At 35.4% G+C, this 6,292-nt stretch overlaps 1 pseudogene across 1 annotated transcript; it reads left to right on the forward strand.

Annotated features, from left to right (window-relative positions):
- The first annotated feature begins 2,522 nt into the window (after positions 1 to 2,522).
- LOC149526398 (disease resistance protein RPS5-like) lies at positions 2,523 to 6,032 on the forward strand (annotated as a pseudogene). Its single transcript, XR_016352051.1, has 2 exons — positions 2,523 to 5,309; positions 5,769 to 6,032. The product of XR_016352051.1 is annotated as a disease resistance protein RPS5-like (transcript).
- The last annotated feature ends 260 nt before the right edge of the window (positions 6,033 to 6,292 follow it).

Genomic DNA, 6,292 nt, shown 5'->3' on the forward strand with positions numbered 1-6,292 from the left:
TTCTTATCTTGACCACTCATTTGCTTTCACATACTTCATGCTATACCCAAAAGTATCCCGTTTTGGCATCTTTGGTTAGGCACCCGTATGGATAATATCAAAGTATAGCACTCCACACATAATACAACCTGGTATCTCAAGTCTAGGGAGTATTTACACAACTGACACATGAGAAGTATTGCATAGACACTTGAATGAAATACCAAATGCACTTCTCACGACGGCTCATGTTCAGTGAACTTGCTTTCCTATGCAAACACCTACATTCTAGTTCTAAGTATTTCTATAATCAACCTATGAGATCGGTTGCTTACTTCTCAAGTAAAAAACATAGAATGTATCAGTCTGTAGGCATCATTGATATCCAATCTCATTGATACATTGACGAGAAACATTTTTGAGATTACACTTTGATGCATAAGAATCTCATAACTGTAACCCATTACAGTTTCCTTGTAAAGCATATTAATCTTATGGACTTCATCCAATTAGACTTTATATCTTGTTATAATTGATGTCTTATTGATTAAGGAAAACCTTTAATCATTCAATATGAATAATGTTGTTGCATGATTGGAATCAAGCCTTAACCAATTGCAATTGGTTGCAGGGCTCATCCCAACACCATGTGTCCTATTGGCACGTACTAGTGCCCCTCAGATAAAGGGACATTGATGTCCACCAAATACTCCCGTATGACTTCATTTGGGGTGGGCTCCAAGGTTTCGTGTGCCCACAACTGCAAAATAACGATTTTGATAAAAAGGTTAAAAAGGTATAATGACAAATTCCATCTATATGAATATTGAAGTGGTGTCACTTCAAAGAAGAGTTAAAAAGGTTTACTTTTGTAAATATTTACGAAACCAAGATTAGCACAAGGTCGTAAAAGTGCGAAAAAAGTTAGCAGAATCATAAAGCGATTAAATAATGCTATATGTGTGATATTTTCAATTATAACATAAGGAGTTGTGGTTCAATCCTTGTAATATCAATAACTTCATCTTAACATTAACATTTTTACAATAGTAGAAAGTTCAAATCTTTAGGATACTTTTTTTTTTGCATAGTATAATTAAATATTATAAATTAGCGAGGGATTGTTGAATATATAGTTCATAATATTTGAGAGTTTCATTGGAAGATAATTATTCAAGATGTGACTGTTCAAATTAAAACATAACTCTTTGAATAAGTAGAACTGTTTTCAACAAACACAACTATTGAAATATAATAGACACATTTGTTGAAATATAACAAAAACATATGTTGAAACACAACAAATACTACTTTTCAATATCTATAAAAGAAATGTATTTCCAAGCCTTCAACCTTCAAAAGTTTTTTGCAATGGCTTGTTGTATTTCTTGTTTACAAATTGTCATAATAGGCAATAACTCTTTGAAGATAGTGTGTTACAACACACTTCAAGCCTTTCTCCTCCTTTCTTATATTATTTTTCTAGCAAGAAGTTGAGTCTTGGATGATTTAAAGAGAGCATAAAGTGAGATGAAGAGTCTCCTGAATCACATGATAAGGCAGAAAACAAAAATTAATCTTAATATGTTTGTTGCGTCTATGACACACATAATTTTAAATAATTTGAATAACATTATGATTATCACATTAAAAGAAGATAGAAAAATATTCTAAAAATTTATTAACATTAAAAAAATAAAAAATAAAAAAAAAAACTTAAATTACAAAAAAAAATGAGGCATGGATTATCACGTCTTGTGGTTGAGTCGGACTTGGGGATGAAGAAATAGAAGCGAAATTAAATGGGAAATGAAAAAGATAATTAAAAAGAAATCAAATGATTATTGCCAGCGTATACTTCAAGTCATGAACTTGGAAAATGTCATTTCCAACTATTGAGCCAAGTGCTAATGGCTTCTGTGACGCTTCAGACCAAATTCTTTGCGAGCACCTATCACAAAAAGATTCCACTCTTGCTTTCTGGAAAATGATTGTTGCCTCTTGTCAATTCCAAGTTGAAAAAGAGTCCACTTGCATCTATGCCTTCCACGTCAAGCGGGGCCTACGCAATTATGCATTCTAAAGCCCTGGTGCAACCGTCAAAACCATCCACCTTCTGCTTTCATGACTGGTTTGAAGCATCCAAGCAAATTCATTGCTAGCGCCTATCATTGCAGGCTTTATACAAAAACAAAAACATTATTTATTAATACAATAAATAAAGAAAATGGTAAGAGGAAATTCAAATAAAAATCCAAAACTTGCAACTATTTGCGATCCGAACCTTCAGTTACAGGGGAATCAAGAATCAATTAAAAAGGTGAAGAAAAAACCCTCATAAATTTATTTAATATTTTAAATTCATTGTTCTCATCAATAAAAATAATAAAATATTATAAATTTTAAATTCATTGATAAATGAGTATTGACCCACATGAAAGAAAAAGCAAAGTCTCCTTCCTTGGCGACGACCCCATGCGTTCTTGATCTATCTATGCTGTTCTTACCTTGTTGTCAAGCAAGAATAAAACGCTGCTTTCTCATATTGTTCTTTCTTCCTCTCTTTAAACACTCAATCTTCTTCTCTACTGATAGCACATTTTTTCTTGTTTTTCCTCTATGGTAACATATTCTCAATTCAATTGTCCTGTGATACCATATTCTCCCGCTGCTGGGATTGTGCTGCTGGACAAGCTATCTACACTTGCAAGCTGGAAGAAAACCTTGCTGACTTGAGCACAGCACTGAACAAATTAAAGGAGCTAAGGAATGATGTGATGAGAAAGGTCAACATCGCCGAAGAAGGAAATATGAAGCGATTAGACCAAGTTGAAGGATGGCTTTCAAGGACAGAGGCTATGATAAACGAAGTTGATCAACTGATTACAGATAGTCCTCAAGAAATCGAGAACTTATGTATGGGAGGCTGTTTTTCCAAGAATTACATGTCCAGCTTGAGATTTAGCAAAACAGTAGCCAAAAAACTCAATGATGTTAAGGATCTAAACTTGGAAGTAGCTTTTAAAGAGGTAGCTACGACGGTACCAGCAGCTTTAGTGGTTGAAAGACCGAGTGACTCTGCCATAGGCTTGGAATCCATCTTCAATACGTTGTGGAGTAGCTTTGAAGAAAAACATGCGGGAATTATTGGCATATATGGCATTGGGGGAGTTGGCAAGACCAGGCTCTTGACTGAAATCAACAACAAGATCGGTGTTTCGGCCGGTGGATTTGAAGTGGTTATTTGGGTAGTGGTGTCTAAAGGATTTTATGTTGAAAAGGTCCAAGATGACATTGCAAAAAGGATAGGCCTTTCTCGTGAAACGTGGAATGGTAAAACTCCCGAAGAGAAAGCTACAGAGATCTTCGGGGTTTTGAAAAAAAGGAAATTTGTATTGCTCTTAGATGATATATGGGAGCGAGTGGATCTATCTAAGGTAGGGATTCCTTGCCCGTCTCAAGAAAAAGGTTCCAAACTAATTTTTACAACTCGTTCTATCGAGGTGTGTGGCCAAATGAGAGCTGATAAAAAGATTGAAGTGACATGTTTGCCAGAAGAAAAGGCTTGGCAATTGTTTGAAGAACATGTTGGTAAAGATCTCTTTGATTGTCATCCAAATATTCGTGATTTAGCTCAGGAAGTGGCCAAAGAATGTGGAGGACTACCTCTGGCACTCATCACAATTGGTCGTGCCATGGCTTGCAAGACTACATATGAAGAATGGAAATACGCAATTGCAGTCTTGAGGAGATCATCAGCTACTTCAATTTGTAAAGGCATGGGTGAAGAGGTATATCCACTTCTAAAATATAGTTTTGATAGTTTGTCAAGTGACATGGTTCGATCTTGCCTCTTGTATTGTAGTTTGTTCTCAGAAGATTCTTTGATTGAAAGAAAAAGGCTTATAGATTGCTGGATAGGAGAAGGATTTTTGGATAACATGACAACATTAATGAAGCTCGAAATCAAGGCCAACACATCATTGGTTGTCTCATTCATGCATGTTTGTTGGAAGAAGTAGATCGTTGGATGTTGAAAAGTAATGAGATCGTTAAAATGCATGATGTGATTCGTGACATGTGTTTGTGGATAGCATGTACTTGTGAAGCACAGAAGTGGAAGTTTTTTGTGCAAGCAGGTTATGGATTGACTAAAGTGCCAGAGGTTGGAAAATGGAGAGGAATAAGAAGAATGTCATTGATGGGCAACAAGATTGAAAATCAAGGGAAGCACCTAACTGTCCTGATCTCCAAACTTTGTTTCTCTGTGGTAATGAACATTTGAAGGTGATCGCAATGACTTCTTCCAATTTATGTGTGTCCTTAAAGTTTGGACTTGTCAAAGAATCAAGGTATTACAGAATTTCCAATGGGAATTTCAAAATTGGTATCTCTAGAATATCTCGACCTATCACAAACAGGAATAAGAGAGCTACCAATTGAATTGAAGGCTTTAAAAAAGCTGAAATGTTTGAAATTGGAGGACACGGGCAATCGAATCAAAATCCCAAGAGGGTTGATGTCTGGCTTCTCAAAGCTGGAAATATTGAGAATGTTTGATTCTTATCCTTTCGATGAGGATGATAAGGAATGCTTGGCAGAGGAATTGCAGTGCTTAAACCACTTGAATGTGTTGACCTTGTCCGTAACAAGTGTTTTGCTCTGATAGTTTTTGAGTGCTGAAAAGTTACACAACTTCACTGAAGAGATTGACATTGCATTTTTCAAGGACTCAAAGCAATTGAACATTTTATCCTTAACGAATTTGAAAAGTTTAAATACTCTTGTCTTGGGAATGTGGAAGTTTGGAAGAAGTGAAGACATTGTGGGAAGGGAAGCAGAATATAAAAAGCAGCTATCGAAATTCAAACCTCTGTGATTGCAACTGTACCGTGCTTTCAAAGCCTTCTCCGTGTTCGCATAATAAGATGTTCAAGTTGAGAGACTAACATGGCTGATTTTGGCTCCAAATCTGAAGCATTTACTTGTAGGGGGATGCCATAAATGGAAGAAATAATCAATGAGATAAAATTGCGTCAGGTGGCAGAGCTCGTAAAAACTTTAAGTCCATTTTCAAATCTCCAAGATCTTCTTTTATTCAATGTACCAGAATTGAAGAGCATTTACTTGGATGCACTGCCCTTCTCATGTATGGAGGCAATTTGTGTTAGAGAATGCCCAAAGCTGAGGAGACTTCCACTCAACTCCGACAGTGCAAAAGGAAAAAAAATCAGCATTTACGGTGAAGAAAAGTGGTGGAAAGAGCTCCAATGGGAGGATGAATCTACTCAAAATGCTTTTCTTCCCAGTTTCATTCCATGGTGAAATTGGTAGGTAATTGGAGCTCTGATGGTTTCTAGTGTAGTGTGATTGCTTGCTGCTTTTTCCATATTGACTAACTGTTTGTTATGTTGTCTATTTAGAAGTTCAAGCCAAATTTCTGAGTTTGTTTTGTTCTTCCTATGTTTATGGAACATGCCTTACCAATTTTATCTGAGTAAACCTTGTCATAGTTAATGTGATAATATTTCCAAAAAAAAGAGTATGTTTTTCTGCACTTATTCTTGACTTTTGACTGAGCCATTTCTAATTTTTATTATAATAATTAATAAAAGTAATACAAATTGTTTTCATTGGGAATATTCCGTGGAACTGTTTTGGGGAATGTTATTGTCCCACGCTCCATTCGTTTCTGTGGAAATTTGGTAATCATGAAGCTTAATTGGTTAAATGCTTGCACAGAGTATATTTTTCATAAGATCTGGTTTTATTATCGAAATATATTGTAGATGTGAAGCAAGACAATTGTTAGGGTTGCTGTCCTCAATCAAGCTTGTTCTGGTTACTTTAAAGCTCGTTCGTGTGCACCATCGAATATAGATGCTACACCAGAAAATAAGTTTAGTTAGTATGGTCTAGATTGGAATATCTTGTTCCTGAATTGGATTGCTTGTAACAGTGTTGCTTTTCTGCACTATAGCCCTTGGGATGGTTTATTTGTAAAACAGATTTAACTTTGTTGTCCTATTTCTTCTCGGATGAATGAAATTTCAATTATCCATACAAAGTTACTTACTTACACATACACAATGTTTAAGTAATCATCGTATAGAAAATTTTAGTTGTGTATTGTGCTTCAATGTCTGCTAGTTATCCTTGTTTCAAATCTGCGCTCAATATTTTAGTTATACTTGAATTCAAATACATTAGTTCGTTTATTTAATTGCCAAGCTCAATAAGTATTTATTATCAAGTTGCAGATTTCCTTTAACCAACTTTCACGTCCGGGTTTGATAGAGCATACTGATTGGTT

This window comes from Theobroma umbraticum, unplaced genomic scaffold, assembly GCF_002168275.2.
Source record: "Theobroma umbraticum cultivar Fairchild unplaced genomic scaffold, ASM216827v3 scaffold_34.0, whole genome shotgun sequence".
Taxonomy (NCBI): Eukaryota; Viridiplantae; Streptophyta; class Magnoliopsida; order Malvales; family Malvaceae; genus Theobroma; species Theobroma umbraticum.